The sequence below is a fragment of the Tenrec ecaudatus genome, chromosome 12 (genome assembly GCF_050624435.1).
Source record: "Tenrec ecaudatus isolate mTenEca1 chromosome 12, mTenEca1.hap1, whole genome shotgun sequence".
NCBI classification, from domain to species: Eukaryota; Metazoa; Chordata; class Mammalia; order Afrosoricida; family Tenrecidae; genus Tenrec; species Tenrec ecaudatus.
This window is the reverse complement of record NC_134541.1, coordinates 79,555,310-79,573,140: the sequence shown is the minus strand read 5'-3', so window position 1 is coordinate 79,573,140 and position 17,831 is coordinate 79,555,310.

Genomic DNA, 17,831 nt, shown 5'->3' with positions numbered 1-17,831 from the left:
GGCACACTTGGATTAGGGGCTTTGGTAACTTGAGAACTTCTGGAAAAACCAACAAACGCACAAAAGGGTGAACAGTTTAACTGAGACAAGGCTAGGATTGTGAGGTGGGAGTGCCCTTGAAAGTAGGTGAGTATCACAGGAAGTAAGTAAAAATCTTAGGATTATCAGGCGTGTGTGTTTGTTCATTCTAAGTACCGGCACGGGGGTAAAAGCATTCACAATTTCCCCTAGGGGGGTCCAGGGTTTGGGCACTACTGGGTGCAGTGGGATCACCGCTTCACTTATGATCCTAAGGCATTGGCCCCTCTGATAAGAACCATCCTTCTTTTTAACCCTATAACGCCTCACTTTTAAATTTTGGGGCAAAAAAAATTTCGTTTTGATTCATTACTTTCATAGTTATCAATATATATACATTTATATTCATTTCATCAAATGTTAGGGAAAGGTCATGCTCGGCGTTATAGGGTTAAATTGTAATATTGGGATGCTACAGGCGGATTCAACAGGGATCAAAAGTAGAGTAACTTCCTGTGTCATTTTTAATTTTCTCGGGTTCCATTTGAGTAAAAGGCTTGTAAGTTACCCTGGGACCAAATGCCCCTGGCGCCTCTACTAGGGGTAGAATGTTCAGGGAGGGTTCAGGGCTGGGACAATAGTGACCTGAAGTCCAGGATCCCTTAGGGCAGGGGTCCTCAAATTGTTTACACAGGGGGCCAGTTCATTGTCTCTCCGACCGTTGGAGGGCCAGACTATGGTTTTCAAAAAACCTATGGACAAATTCCTATGCACACTGCACGAGTCGGCTGCTAAGCAGGACAGGCAGTGGCAGCAAAAACACCCTGAGGGTGGGATAAATGGCATCGCGCCACATGTGCCCCATGGACCACAGTTTGAGGACGCCTGCCTTAGGGGTTCCTGGGTGCACTGGGGATGAAGGTCTCCTACTGCTCCTCGAGAGGAGAAATGCTCTAAGTTCTGGCATCTCCGCCCACTTTCCCGGCACTCTACCGAACTGTTCCCGGTGAATCACGGTTGGAAGGGAAAGCGTACCATTCTCTGCCCATCATTCTCCTTTCTCAAAACGATACTGTGGCCAAATAGAGTTGCAAAGTGAATCTATCAGCTTTTGTGGATAACTTTGGAATTTCTGGATGAGTTCAAAGAGCCCCAGTATTGGTCCCACTGGTAACAGGGCTTGGGATTATGGGATTAGCTGCAGTCGGGTCAGTTGCTTTAATACAAGGAAACTTAAACTCTCAGACTCTTAGTCAGCAAATTGCTTTAGATCTACAGGGATAAAAAAAACCTGTCTCCCATTTAGAAAGATCCCTAGACTCCCTTGTAGCAGTTGTGTTGCAAACCCGCCGAGGGCTTGACTTGCTCTTTTGGAAACAAGGAATGCTGTGCACAGCATTGGGAGAAACTAATTCTATGCAAAGCATTCGGAATCAATAAAGATAGATGAGCCCTGGTTAGGAAAGGATTAGAACAAAGAGTCAAGAAAGGAAATGGAGGAACCAATTGGTTTGAAAAGCTACTTAATTGGTCAGCCTGGCTAACTACCCTATGAACGGCCCTAGCCGGCCTCTAATCCTCTTCCTGCTAAGCCTCACATTTGGCCCAGTAATAACCAATAAGCTAGTGGCATTCCTTACACAGAAAGTACAAGCCACAAAACTCTTAGTGCTGAGCCCACCATACACTGGGCTGGCTACCGAAGATTCAATGATTTGAACTTGGCTAAGAACAGGAGAGAATATAGCAGCTCTGGGCAAAGCTTAAATAGCCTTGACAAGAGAAGTCATTTTGAGCTTTTCAGAAGCCATTATGAATGGTAAATAAACTAGCTATGAACTGCCAATGAACTAGCTGATACTGGGGAGTTAGGCTGTGCAGACGTCGCCCAAGGGAACGTACAGAAGGAAATGGATGTTCAGAAGGCTTGCGAGAAGGACCAGAGCAGTTTTGGTTCAACTAAAAATGGCTAACCACAATACCCCGCTTCTGAGCTCTGCCTGCTTGCACACCTGCACATTGCAAAAGTATAAAAACCTTTGGAAAATTAGACTGGGGGGCCGCTCAGTCTCCCCTCAAGAGAGCAGATGGTCTGGTCCCTGCGCAGGAAATGAAACTTGTTCTGTTGAACTTTCCGGCAGTCTGGGCGGTTTGCTGTCTGGGAATGGAGTGTAGCTACAACAGACACAGGTGGTGCCATTCTGCCTGAGAGTGGAGTCACGTGGCTGGGAAAATGGAGGCCGCAGGTTGCGGCCTAGCCAAAAGCCAGCCTGGAGCCGGCCACCCAGCCAGACTCCTGCCGAAACCAACAGGGTGGACGCAGGCGCCCCCAGGCCTGCTGCTTGCCGGAGCCGCGGCACAACGCTGTGTCCCAGTCTTGGCACAACAGACTCCATTTTGAGTCCTGCACCTCCATCTTAGCTCTCAAGGCTGAACCCTAACCGACCACACCTCCCCTGCTCAACCCCAAATTCCTGGAACCAGCTCGTCCCAAAGCCAGAATGTTTTCTGAAGATATGGTCACTCCATCCTTCCTTGACATATAGATAAGATTAACGACCTTCTCCCTTCTGAAGCACCTGTGTGTGCAGAACCTCCCCAGCTATGATCCTCCCCAGCTGTGCCTGCCAACAGTGGGCATAAAAACGCCGCCAGGATTTTTTCCCCCGGCGCAGCTTCAATAGCTCAATATCCTGAGTTGCTGAACCCGCCCGCAAGCTTCTCAATAAAGCCTGCTTCTAAAACTTCGTTAATTGGGTCTTTCATTCTGTTTTCACATCCAAATAGACCTTGTGTTTTGGTGCCAAAAACCCGGGATAGGTGTGTGGCTCCCCACTTCTTTTGGGGTCCCCTAAGAGCCACCCATCTTCCCCAAATCTCCAGGACCTTTAGGCGTGGCGCTTGCCTACGTTCAAAATCAGTCTATGGCTGCCCTGATGAGTCTCTCCCTCTCACTCAGACCTTGTGAAAGAAAAGACTTGTTTTTCTCTCCCAAGTTGCCTGGCCCTAGTCCCAGCTTAACAACCACGCACATTGGCTTCCGACGGCCATTTTTTATTTCAACGTTCTACAGGACCTGGACAATTTCTGCAGGAGGACTGGTAAGGATTCTGAAGTCCCCTATGTGCAGGCTTTTTGGGACTTGCGTTCCCGCCCTGACCTCTGTAGCCATTGTTCCGCCCGCCAAATACAGTTAGCTCTATCTCCTCAGCAGAAAGAACCTGCCATTCAAACCCCAGAAGAGCCAGCCAAGCTCCTCAGCGTGCCTCTCCCGCTGACCTATCAGTCTCCCCCGCCCGCTGCGCCACCCCATCGCTCTCTCCTGTCCTCACCGCTTGCCTTTCATACCCGCTCCCACAACCCTCCAGCTGCCCTTTGTCCATTAAGAGAGGTTGCAGGTGTGTAGGGACTCGTTCAAGTCCACGTCCCTTTTTCCTTAAAGGACCTGTCGCAGATAGAGACCCGCCTGGGCTCTTTCTCAGCAGACCCCTCTAAGTTTATTAAAGAATTTACCTACATTTCCCAAACGTATGATTTAACCTGGCATGGCATCCAAATGATCCTTGCTTCTACCCTTACTGCCGAGGAACGTACACAGACAAAAACCACGCTATCGACCCAAATGTCCCCTTGGGGGCGCATGCCATCCCAATAGAGGACCCCAGTTGGAGTTACCAGCCCGGCCGGGCGTCTGATCTTCCTTATAGAAACCTCATGCTCAGGTACCTCATTAGAGGTCTGGAAACAGTCTCCAACAAGGTTGTCAACTATGACAAACTGAGAGAAGTTACTGCTCTTTTTCTTAACCGCCTCCAGGAGGCACTCACAAAGTACACTCGTTTAGACCCAGGGTCTAAAAAGTGGGGCCTCTATTTTGGCCTCTCACTTCACCTTCCAGTCAGTCCCTGACATCGGAAAGAAAAGCTAAAGAAGGCTGAGGAGGGCCCTGAAACCCCTATACAGGATCTGGTAAAAATGGCATTTAAAGTTTTCAACGCTTGGGAGGAGCCAGCTGAGGCCACATGCCAGGTGAGGGTCCAACAGATGGTTAGCCTCCATTCCCAAGCCCTGGTAGCAGCCCTAAGGCCGGCAGGCAATCCCGTCCATCGCCACACTCCCCAGGGGAGCCGGCACCTACCGCCAGGAGCCTGCTTCAAATGTGGCTGGGTCACCACTGGGCAAAAGTTTGCCCCAATCCCAAGCCTCCTACCAAGCCCTGCCCGCAGTGCAAACAGCCAGGCCACTGGAAGTCGAACTGCCCGACCCTGGCTCTGCCACCGGCTCTGCAAAGCCGAGGTGCCGAGATCCTGGAAACTCCAGACACATAGCTGCAAGGTATGGAGCTGCTGGGGTTCATGGACTGAAGAGGCCCTGGCTCCTCGACTCCGGTAACCCTCGCCGAGCCCAGGGTTGTGCTCCAGGTAGCGGACTACCTTCTCCATTTCGCCCTCTCACTCAGGCCCTACTTCCCCTTCCCTGGTCTCGGTTATGGGAATAGACAGGCCCCCCTCCCACTCTGCAGATCCTGTTACAGACTTAGCCCAACAACTTTCCCGCTGCTAGCTCAGTATGCTTTTTACCTCCCACTTACACTCCAACTTACACTGATCAGGAAAACACCCAGTATTGCTCTCTTCCTCAACAAAAATGGTGGGTACACAAATAGAACTTACTCATTCTCCCAAAGTTACAACAGGAAACAATCATCACCAATATTCACAATTCTCCACACATCGGGCCAAAAGCTCTCTACACGTTTCTAACCCCATATTTCACCCCACTGGACTATGGAGTACTATCAACACAGTACATGCAAAATGCAACATCGGTGCCCTCTCCAATAGCCAGAAAGCTCAACACCCTCATAAACAGCTCCACCAGATGTAAGGGCACCTACTGGGACAGGACTGGCAGATAAACGTTACCCACATGCCAAAGCATAAGCGGTTTAAATATCTCCTCACTATGGTGAACACATTTTCAGGATGGATCAAAGCCTTTCCCACCTCCTCTGAGAGTGCAAGCATAGTCGGCACTCACCTTCTTCAAGACATCATTACTCGTTTTGGCCAGCCTGCTTCAATTCAGTCGGACAATGGTCCAGACTTCATATCTATGGTGCAGCAGGCAGTTTGCGCCTCACTGGGCATCTGCTGGAAACTCCACGCAGCCTACCACCCCCAGTCTTCTGGTAAGGTTGAACGAGCTAACGGTCTCATAAAACAACAACTCACCAAACTCTCCCTAGAACTGCAACTTTCTTGGCCTCAACTATTACCCTTTGCTCTTATACTCGCCTTGGCGCAGCCCCTCAGGAGCCGTCCGGCCTCAGTCCTTTCAAAATACTCTACAGACAACCTTTCCTTTTCTCGCCTCTTCCTGCAACCGATTGCCCTCTGCTAGCTTTATACCTTCCATACTTGTGCTTGCTCCACAACCTTCTTAGACAACACGCCAACTCTGCCATCCCTGAACCCTCTCTGACCTCTGCTGATCACAAAAAACCAGTGCATCCTGGAGATGCTGTGTTAATTAAATCCCTTGCACCCAAACCCTTAGCACCCCGGTGGAAAGGCCCTTACACTGTCCCTTACCACTCCATCAGCAATCAAGGTTCTTAGACTAGATTCCTGGGTACATTTGTCCCGAGTCCAGATGGCAGTAAACTCTGACCATGGCTCCCAGTGGTCTGCTCAGTCTACTGGTCCTATGTCTCTCTGCCTCACTCACCTCACCAAGCCAGCCAGCTAAACCTAGTATAATTTCCCCTTTTGCCTGGCGATTTTACTTGACTGAAAACTATACCAATTACGCCTGCACTAAGTGTTATGATTATTTGCTGGCCACCGCTAACTGCCCACCCACAGGGGGCAGAGCACGCATATACTTAAATTTCACTGATTTTAAAACGCTTCCTGTATGACCAGAAGGCAACTACCCAATGTGCAAAAAAGTGAATGCAGAAAAATGTAGGGTGTCCTTGGTCTTCCTGCCAGATACATTACCTTTCCCTTCGTCCCCAGGGATGATTCTACTACCATCAATCTAAATACACTCTCACAATCCCAGACCCCTGGGATAGCCGGTGGACGTCTCCGGTTCCAGGAGCCTAGTGCACCACTCGCCGAGAGAAATTTCTGGACGCCAAACTGTATGTATGGAAGTCGCTACTCCAGGTCCAATCCACCATCCACCGTAATATTCAGATCCAAGACCTTCAACTCACTAACTAAATTTCTAAACCTTCTGAGTCTCCCTTCTCCTGGCTCACCCTGCTACAGCAGGGACTGGCCATCGCCACTTTGCTGGACTAGGCAACCTCTCCACCTGCTTCATGTGTGCGGCCCTAGAACGCCCTCCTCTGGTAGCAGTACCAGGTCCTGCCCTGTCATTTTCATCCAACGTAAAGACCACAAAAGCCATAACCATCCCCAACGTCCCTCTGTACATCCAACCAGAAAACACTCAAGTGCCCTTTTGCTACTCCAATCCATCGACACAGACATGTAATGTCACCCAAATCCCCTCCAAACCACTAACAGGGCCAGAAAAAATTTTCTTTTGGTGCAACCATACACTCACTATGCATATAAACATCAGTTCTACCTCTACCCATCACTCTGGTTCCACAGCTCCCTATATACACTCCGGCTGAGTTCCAGGACAAATACATCCAAGTATACAGTCGTCAAACTAAAAGAGCAGTTTTTCTCCCGATAGCAGTGAGAATCTCCTCCGCCTCAGCAGCAATTGCAGTAGGACTCAGCGGCGGAGCCCTTGGACACTATCATCACAGCAGACAAGTTAACTGCATGCTTCCAGCTGGCAGTCGATGCCTCTGCCAAGTCTCTAGCCTCCCTGCAAAGACAAATAACCTCTGTTGCCCAAGTTGCCTTGCAGAACCACCGCGCTTTACACCTCATCACGGCTGAAAAAGGAGGAACCTGCCTCTTCCTCCAGGAGGAAGGCTGTTATTATATCCATAAACTGGGGATTGTGGAAACTAGAGTCCAGATCCTCAACAAGCTAAACCGAGAGCTGCAAAACAACAGATTCAGAACAGATGGATCTTCCTCCTGGTGGAATTCTTCTCTGTACTCCTTCCTAGCCCCCATACTAGGACCCATAATTTTAGTTATAATTTTGATCTTAATTGCTCCTTGTCTCATCCAGCTCCGGCAAAGTCGACTCCGCGAAATTACCCGTATAGCAATTCACCAGCAATACCAACCTCTCCACCCTGTGCTAGGCCGCAAATGTCAGTACTCTGCCTGAAAAGCCCCTCCCCTTGCTTTTTACCCACTACCCACAGGAAGCAGTTACAGAAACGGTTACTGTGCCCTATAGGGAATAGGCACAGTCTAAAATGTCCGGTCTTGGCACAACAGACTCCATTTTGAGTCCTGCACCTCCATCTTAGCTCTCAAGGCTGACCCCTAACCGACCTCCCCTCCCCTGCTCAACCCCAAATTCCTGGAACCAACTCGTCCCAAAGACAGAATGTTTTCTGAAGATATGGTCACTCCACGCGTCCCTGACATATAGGTAAGATTAACGACCTTCTCCCTTCTGAAGCACCTGTGTGCGCAGATCCTCCCCAGCTTTGATCCTCCCCAGCTGTGCCTGCCAGCAGTGGGCATAAAAACGCTGCCAGGATTTTTTTTCCCCTGCGCGGCTTCAATAGCTCAATACCCTGAGTTGCTGAACCCGCCCGCAAGCTTCTCAATAAAGCCTGCTTCTAAAACTTCGTTAATTGCATCTTTAATTCCGTTTTCACATCCAAATAAACCTTATACACTGAGCCTCGAGAAGGCTTTGGGAGTCAAAATCCTCCCAGCCTCCAGGCAGCAGCGTCCCAGCCCCCTCACAAATGCAGCCCGGGAAGGCAGGCGAGTTCCTGGGAAAGCAGGCACGTCAAGTCCCGCACACCAGCAAGAAATGGCGCAAAGACGGACACCAGCAAGAAACGGCGCAAAGACGGACACCAGCAAGAAACGGCGCAAAGACGGACACCAGCAAGAAACGGCGCAAAGACGGACACCAGCAAGAAACGGCGCAAAGACGGACACCAGCAAGAAACGGCGCAAAGACGGACACCAGCAAGAAACGGCGCAAAGACGGACACCGTGAATTCAACCCAACAATTCTCGCGAGGGTGGTGAGGTAAAAGGAGCCCAGAGGGGCCCCCAATCCGTGAGACCAACATGGGAGGGCCCACTCCTGGGGCCGGCTTACCTCATAGCTCCGAATCACACAGTACCGCTTCTTTTCGACCTCTCCGGGGACAGGTGTGCCTCGGTCCTCGGCTCCACGCGAGAAACAGCTCACGCTGAGGCCTGGTTTGGGATCCCCGTGAGTTTTATGAGCGGTTAGGGAGGCGTGGTCGATGACGTGGGTCGACCCCATTGGCTGAATTGTTGAATTGAATTCACCTGGCCTAGGTGAGCCAATGCAGGTACAGCCCCACCCAGGCATAGCTCCCCCTCCTGGCTGGAAACCTGAACTTCTGAGCATGCAGTGAGCCACTGCTTCATGAGCCGGTAGCTCGGACCTCTGAGCATGTGTAATAGGCCTGCCAGTCCCTATGCTAGCTCCCTAACAGGTTTTCCAGCCAAAGGTCTGCCTTCTGGAGCTGTTCTACAGAAAGCACTTAGTTCCTGACCCCTACGCATTCGGGGTAATGGATGCCCTCGCTTCCGTGCTTGCTTCTATGTCATTCTGGAATGGTCCTTGTTTCACAGGTCGGCGAGGTCAGGAATTCTGGGCTGGTTGGCTACCAAGCACAAAATAAATAGCCAACAGATTGAAATCTCAACCCCTATATTGGTTTAATATCGACCACACAAACTTGTCTTCTGGAACTTCCCTCCTAAATTTCTGAACCCTTGAACTCCTTGACACATGTACTTGGAAGGCAAGGATTCCAAACTCTGATCACCATATCTGACTGCTCCCCCAGTCCCTCTGCACTGTCAACCAGCAAAGTCGGGCCTCTCCATTTCTCAGAAGCTGCAGATTGTTACGTGACATCACCCTGTGTTTAAATGTTAGTGATTATGCCATTTAAAAAACAAATGTGTGAGCCAACTGGGGGCAAACAAGACTCGTTTCAAACACCAGCTCTGTCTCCTCTAAGGGCCCGTGTACAACTGCGACAACACAACAGTGGGTCCTGCTGGGTCTCCATTAGCATCTGGGAGGAAGGTTATTTATTACAGGGAATCCTACCTTTGTCCCTTGGTGTTAATTGCAGACTCACTGGGTGACGGATTGTATCTGACACGCACCACGTTTGCCGCAGCAAACACCAACACTTTGTCAAACTCCGTTTGGTATTGCTCCATCCCTCCATTATTCTCCCTAATGACAAAAATAATTAACACATTCATATAAAAGCACAGGATGAGGATAGCTTTAATTTATGCATCTAGTTCAGGGTCATCCCTCTTATCAATATATGACAATCTAATGAGGCTTAATTAAAAAGTAGCAGTGAAGCAATTTAGGAAACTGAGGGATTGTCACGAGTCCTGGTTGTGACAGCATGTTTTGTGCACCATGGAAGATAACAGATTTGTCTTCTGTGGTATCTCATATCCATCATCCCCAAACTACCTGCTCTTAGGGGTAGAGAGAGCGAGCTTGTCTTTGAAAAAAGTGCCTGGGTTTGGTAGCCGCTCACAGGATGGCAGGTGTAATGTATTATGAGAACTTAACAAGGCTCTGAGAAGACGGCTATTGGAAAGTCTGGCTGGAGGGCAAGGTCATGGCCCTGAAGGATTCAGGATCCAGAAGTCAAGTCAGAACTGGATGCCAGAGACTTTCTCAATCCAGCCCTCTTTGCCCCTCCCCAAGGCCAATACATTTCTAAGGGTTATGGATTCTACTTCAGAATCTTTCTCAAACCCAGGGCCCTCTTCACCATTATTGTCTAGACCTGGTCACCTCTTGCCTTATAAATAAAAATATGGGTTTATTGTAAGTCTGGGTCTGTTAGGTTTCTCGGGTGGGAAATGTCTCGGTCCTTGGCTACACACTGGAAAGAAATTCACACCAAAGTCTGGTTGGTAATCCGAGTGGGTTTATGTACATGAGAGAAGAAGGTTCCGGCGTTACACTAAACTGAACACGGGCACCCTCATGACACTGCACACTCAGCCCTGCTGAGTGGAAGGCAGAGAAGCAGCTGAAGGGAAGGGGCGGTGGTCTCCAGATTCCAGCCTTTTAAGGGCTTTCAGCTGGGAGGCGTCAAGTAAGCTCTCCGGGCTTGGGCTTAGCCCGCATTGGCTTCCAACCTCCTGTAGGGGGCCCCCTAAGCATGGAGAGGAACAACCCCTTGTCTTGCTACCTAACCGGTCTACATTCCTGCATGGCTGCATTGAGATGGAACTAGCCCCTTTAGACAGCCTGAAGGGTTCACCAGGAGACACGGGCCCCAGTGTTCCCTGTGACCACCTTAAACCTTAAACTACTGTTGGAGTTTATATTACCTGTGTGGGTCTGTGGGCATGGGACGTTTCCATGCCAGAGACCTGAAGTTACACAAATAGGCATCCAGAACAGAACTCATACAGGCTCTAATAAGATGCTCGGATGCTTCTCGCTAGGATGAGAATTTAACGAAGTGTGTGAGCAGTTCAGATCTTGTAAGGGAGAACAGGTCAGTAGTGTATCCAGAGAAGAGAGCAAAAGTCAGGGGAAAGGGAGGGGGCCCACAGACATCTGTGCTCTGTGTTTGGCCACATGACAAGAAACCGGGTCTCCTTGCAAAAGAAAGCAGAACAGCAAGTCCCTCAGAACTACGACATTTTTAAACATGACCTATACAACACTCGGCTCTGGGAGGCGCCTTGGAAAACCATAAAAGCCCTAAAAGAGAGGCAAGGAGGAAGCCCAAGTCTTTGATTTTCCCTGCTGTGCTTTCAGTGTTGAAATGTCTGTGCACGGAGCCTTTGAAATTTCAGAATCAGAGAGTGGATTCACAAGCCAAGCTCCTGCTTTATTCTTCAATGCATTTTGGCCCAGCTTCTCCTTGGTGAGACATGTAACAGAAATTCTGGACTTAGGAGCCACTTGGTCCTTGGACACTAGGAGATTTCAGTGGAATCTGAAACAGGGCTCTAACCACCAGCTGGACTGGCCTAGGAAGCCCAAGTATTCATTCTCCCAAACACCAACCTCCCGTTGCTCTTCATCTGCCTGCACCTTGTTCAGCTTTAGTTGTCCGTGGAAGCGTTTGGCACCCATCTGATGCTTCGGAACCCAGAAAGGAGGAAAGGTAAAACTGGGATTCAAATGAAACAGACTTAAGCAGGACCATAGCCAAGATGTGCCCAGGGCTCCTCGCAGCATTTGTCACCTTCATTTCCCTCTTCGGACTCAGACGTGGCAAGGTTCAGAAACAAGCTTTACCAGAAAGAACAGCTGTGAACCCAGCCTGCTTCCAAGTGAGAAAAAGCCCTTTACACATGAGTTCCTGAGGTCAGCCCAGCCCTGTGCGTCCCCACCCCTCCCAGAGTCCCTGGCTCTCTGGCGAAGCATTAAAGCAAGTGGAAGCAGAGATTTGCTCAGAATAAAAAAATCGTTTTTCACAATAGCACGGCACGTTCTGGATGGCAATCACGGCTGCACAAACCATATCCGTCCTCCAGCCATAATATTGGCGCCTCAGTGACCACGCACATACATTGTGTGGCGAGACTCAGAGCCTATTCCATTTGTGGTCAATTGTTTCCTCCCTCTCCATACTTTGCACTTAGGAGACATGCTCTCTGGAGGTGGTTGAGGCTTGTCTTGTCACCAATAATCATCTCCTACACCTTCCTTTACAGTCACTATTTTGATGTGTTCACTCAAAGAAATGCCAATAATATGAGGTTTCAGAGGAGAGCTCCTAGAGCTCCCCCAGACAACAAGGAGGCCGAGTGTCACCGTCATTATCCTGAGCTGGGAGGGGGCACTAGTGTTCTGGAAGCTGGGAATCCGTCACTGCCTGCCCACCGCACAGACAGAGCAGGTGCTGGTTATAATTGCTTCTAGACGTCCTGCCATGCTGAGTTGAAAGTCAAACCCGTAAACGCTGCCCGACTACAATAACACTGCAGTACACAGACATTTCTGCATCATTGCTGGGTGAAAATATACTGAGTGGAGTTGGATGAGATGGCAGCAAGTGCCTAAGGAGGGGATGCTGTGGGAATACCAACAAGATGACTGTCAGTCGCCGTTTCCTCCTCTCGTCTGCTTTTTCCCCCCTTTCTTTCAGGACCAAAAGACATGACAGATATGTAAGGAAACAAATTTGTTCATTTTTAGAGGAGTCTCCCACCCTACCCCACCCCAACCCACCCCCATCCAACTCTGGCCTCCTTTGACCAAGCCAGTAGAACTTTTTTTTTTTTTAAACCTGGCTTCTACTATGGCAATTTCCGGAGTTGCTATGTGGCTGTGTTTAAAAGTCGCCTTTGGGATCCAGAGCACAATCCTTGTCACAAAGGCATTCTCCCAGTCCCAAATAGCAATGCGACCTCCTTTCAGAAGGTTGTTCTTGTTTCTGTAGACCCATAAAGGAGTTCAAGCTGTTGATCTTGACCGTGGTTGTCGAGTCAGCCTCTCATGGGCACCTCATGGGAAGCGGAGCAAACTATGCCAGTCTGTGCTATCACCAGGTCTGGGAGGGGAAGCCAACCGTGGCGGGCCAGAGGTCGATGTGTGGATGGAGATGATCAGGTCTTTCGTCCTTATTCTATTTCAGTCTGGAAACATCACATTTGTGAGTGGTGATACTGAGAGGGTTGTGGGAGGGTGGATTGGAAAGAGGGAACTGATTACAAGTATCTACATGTGACCTCCTCCCTGGGGGACGGACAACAGAAAAGTGGGTGAAGGGAGACATCGGAGCGGTCAAGATCCTGCCTTTTCAATTCCTCCATAGGGAGGCATGGTTGACGGTCATGGTCAACCCCAATGGCTGGATTGAATTCACCTGGCCCAGATGGGCCAATCCAGGTGTAATGCCCACCTAGGTGTACCACCCCTTCCTGGCCGGAAGTTTGAACCTGAGCATATGTAATGGATGACCCAGTCCCTATGCTAAACCACCTAATAGTATTTGCAAGATGCCAAGCACCGTTCTAAGCTTTTTGTGTATAATAATTCAATTATTCCACTTAACAAGCCTATGTGTGGACTCTATTTGGCCTCCTTTTACAGATGAAAAATCAGTGGCACAGGATGATAAAGTCATGAGCCTAGGACCACACAGTGAGGAAGTGGGAAGGAGAGATTTGGACCCAGGCTGCAGAGCCCATGCCTTGGGTGCCTACAGCTGCCATGTAGGACACAGAAAAGCATGGAGCAGACTCGGCGTAAGACATTAGGGAGTTGGGAGGACTGTAGCATGAATGCATGTGCTATGACTTCATGAGAGTAGCTGCTACTCAGATCCAGAAGAGAATACAAGCCTTTTGCAAAAAATATTTTTGCCAAGAGAGGGTGGAAAACTGCATCTTGTGCGAAATCCCCCCAACCTGCACATGTGCATAGCTATTTCAGAAGGTTCCAAACCATGTGTGCTATGCGGCAAACCAAATTGAGCTCAGGGGGAGCTGGTCTGTGGGTTATGTTAGCCAGAAAGTGAGCAGTTTGAACTCACCAGCCACCACTCCAAGGGAGAAAGAGGAGGCTTTCTACTCCCATGGACTTACAGCCTTCGAAGTGGCAGGGAGCATTTCCATGCGTCCTATGATTAGGATCTCAGAGGGTGAGGGTGGAGTTGGTTGAGACCTGTCTTCAGGGCATTTCCCAGAAGGGCTTCCTGCAGTGGCTCTGCCTTCAGGAATGTCTGATGACCTTGAGGGCAGCAAAGTCCTAAACACACTCGGGCAGTGGTTCTCAACCTTCCTAATACAGGTCCTCTTGTTGTGGTGATGCCCCCCTCCCCCAACCATTAAATGATTTTCTTGCTACTTCATCACTGTAATTTTGCTACAGTTATGAATTGGGTGAGCCCTGTGAAAGGGTCATATGACTCCCAAAGGGGTCGCAACCCACAGGTTGAGAACCACTGCACTAAGGGTTCCCCTCCCAGGCAGCCCTACCAGTGTCTGGTGTGCATAGTTCTGTGAGGTGAGAGAAATGGACTTAGTGTCTGCTTCTGGTGACAGTTGATGTGGGTGGGCTTTCTCCCTATGTCAAATCCCTCTCGAGCCATTTGTCACCACAACAGAGGGAGTCATGCACAAAAAGCAAGAAGAGGATGCAGCACAGCAGGACAGCAAGCAGAACAAAGATTGAATAAGCACAATTCACTTCAATCATGAATCGGGTGCCCTTGAGATGTGAGGAAGACCCCAGTCTAGTGACATTAGATCAGGTTTAGGGATTGAGTGAAGCGACCCCTCTTGGCTCCCCTCAGCCCCTATTTTGCTTTCCCATTGACCCTGACCCTTGCATCGTGATTGATCCTTATTCCAGCATGATGGTTGGTTTCATAACCACGGCATATGGGAATGTGTTAGTCGATAGGTTATACAGGCACAGCCTCTGGAATGGGTAAGTGAGGAGGCGATTTGGGCTCGCTCATGCAGACCTCTAGTTGTCCTTGACATGACTGGTAGAATGGATCATGTGAAGTGATTTGAGATCGGCGTTGAGATCTGATAGGTCATGCAGACTTCTAGCTGATCCTGGCAGTACCCTATTTTAAGGAAACAGAATGTTTGGCGTTTAAGTCGTATTTGAGCTTAAATTTTGAGCAATAGGCTGTGGCTCACAGTGAGAGTCTATGTGGAGACCCTACATCCATTTTGAGGGGCCACAGATTCAGCCGCCATTGAGTTCTTTCCTACTGCTGACTGGCAGTGGAAAGCTTGTCCCTCAGGCAGTGTGCTTGCGTCCACTCCCCGGGCCACACTCAACGATATACGGTAGTGTGCACATCCCAATGAAGGTCCCGCTCATGCTCTCACAGGCCCTCCTGAAACTCCATGAATTGATCTGTCTTCAGTCACAATTTTGTGACAAACTTGTTTGTTTTCTATGTCTTATTTAAGTTTTCAGGAGCCCAGGTGGTAATGCTGGATAGTGTTGGACTATTAAGAGCAAGGTCGCTGGTTCAAAGCCACTAGTCATTCCACAGGAGAAAGATGAGGTTATTGCTTCCTGTAAAGGTAGCAACTTCAGGATCCCTACACAGAGTCACTATGAGTCAGAGTCAGCAGGACAGAATGGGTGTCATTTTATTTAAGTCACTGTGGCTGTGGGTCCTTCCGACACCATTGTGGCCTCATGCGGATGCTCTCCTTCATCCAGAACAGCAGTTTGTGCCTTTTTCTTGTGTAAAACTTAGCAAAGGAGTTCCTAATAAAATATAGTTGGATTGGGAGTCTTTTCCCCCTAAAAACAAAGTAAATACCAAAATAGAAACGAGACTATGGTGCTAATAACCAGTTGGAGAGTTGAGAGAGCTGAACTCTCAATCCTGATAGAAACCCATTGTGACTGAGCACCTGCTCAAGGTCATCCACAGCCTATGAGGTTGAGCCTATGTGTTGGGGAGTAATTGTGTACATAAAGTTAACCATTTATCTTTCTAAAGATTCTGTCTAAAACTTACTTTAAATAATAAGTTTTCCCCTGGGCTAGGTAAAGTTCAGGGAGTTTAACCCCCTAGTCTCCACCCCCTCTCAGCATTCATCATGTTAGGCCAGAGGAGGCAAATCACACCCACTACCCAGGGAGCACTGCTTCCAAAAGCACATTGCCTGTGCCGGGGCAGAGGGGAGGTACCCGGACCAGAAATGCTGACAGAGTGGAACCAGAGAGCTCAGCCCCAAGCTTCCCGAGGGAGCAGCTGGGATGGTTCACTTCTGGATGAATATGTTTAAGCAAAGGCCAAGGCCATGACTTGGGCAGCACGAAAAGCAGATGTGCAGAGGTTGTTCACTGCATTCCAGAAGTTCACACACTCTCCGGAGGCTCCTTGGCTCAATGGCAGGAAGTCATTGGTGGCTTCCACCTTCAATCCCAAAAGGTCACTGCCGTCCAGTGGATTCCAACCACAGTGACCCTATATGGAGTTTTCAAGACTGTAAATCTTCATGGGAGCCAGCAGTCTCATTGTCCCCCTTGGGACAGGGAGCTAGCAGCCCGTTTTGCCACCAGGGCTCCTTCCTCTCTAATTCTGGATCCAGTCCCTCCGAATATCCTGCCCTGCCCTTGTCTAGGCTTCTTAAATGCGTTTCATGCTGCTTATGTTAGTCTGGGTGCATTCGAGAAACAAATCCACAGAAACACGTATGTATAAGAGAGTTGTATGTAAAGGGTGAGTGCACATCAAGAAAACATGCTCGCATGTGCTTATGCACCCGCTTTGTCTTCAGCGATCATGTTGGTGTAGGCTGGTGTGCTTTTTCCATGTGGGCTTTGTTGTTTCTTAGCTAGATGGCCCCCTGTTTATCTTCCAGCCTTTAAGACCCCAGACGCTATATGCTTTGATAGCCGGGCACCATGGTGCTTAACTACTACACCACCAGGGTTCATTAGCATGTGACTTATCTCCTGTCATTCACACTAGATGCTCAAAATAGCAGGAGACCAGGTTTCTCCTTTGAGGCCACACCAGGTACTGACAGAACCAAGAACAGAGACACAGTTATATATCTTGACTATCATTTGCATATTATATGCCAGGAATCCCTAGGAAGTGTCTTGGAATTGTTCTACTCTGGTTCAAATTTCACACACCCTCCCAGTTTCCATACTGACTCTGCCAAACCCCTAGTAACTGATTTGCACCTCCTATCAACTTGGAGAAAACACCCTAGGCCAGGTATAGAAGTGGACATACTTGGTACCCAGAAAACCTGTTCAGTGTTTTGAGGGCGGCTCAGCAAACACCCTATGTCAGACATAGAAGTGGACATACTTGGTACCCAGAAAACCTGTTCAGTGTTTTGAGGGCGGCTCAGCAAACAAAATGGGCACAGTGATTAAGCATTCAGCTGCTAACACAACGGTCAACTCTGTAGTGGTTCTGCAAGAGAAGGATATGGTAGTTGACCCCCCAAAAGAGTTACAAACTTGGATACCCTACGGGTATTTGTATAGGGTCGCTATGTGTTCCAATTGAGATGATTGTCATAGGTTGGGTTTGGTTTAACCCGTCTTACTGAGGAGACTCCTTCTTTACACGCCATCAGTTACTTTAGAGGAAAAAGACATGCCTGTCCTAGAACAATCCCAGGACTGGTAAAGGCAACACAAAGACACTCCCTCTGCCTGCCTAACTCTAAAATGCTGCCCATAAAACACTCTGCCTGGTAATATCTGGGCAGCACACTGGGAAGGTGCAGCAAATGTGTGTTGAATGTATGAGGCCATTTCATAGTTTGGTTGCACGATCAGGGTGTCTGTCATAAAGCCCATCTCTTTGACTCCACCTCTCAGCAGAGATGAACACAAGCTTCCCGTTTTTTTCTCAGCAATGTCCTTGTCAAATAAAAGTTCCTTGTAGATCAGACACTTGCCACAGAGCAAATTATATGGGAAGAGGCTCATCTTTCTCCTGGCTATGAAATAGAATGGCAAGCCCCTCCCTTCAACACACACACACACACACACACACACACGCACGCGCGCGCGCGCACACACACACCCCTGCCTTACAACTACATTCGGTTGATTAGCAAACAAAGCTCTACAACCCAACTATGTGTTTTTCTTCTCCAGAGGAATGACGGACTTATATACCCTGCATTGTCTTTTTTTAATGGAATTGCCCCAGTTCTCCTCACCTTTCCTTAGATAGTGCA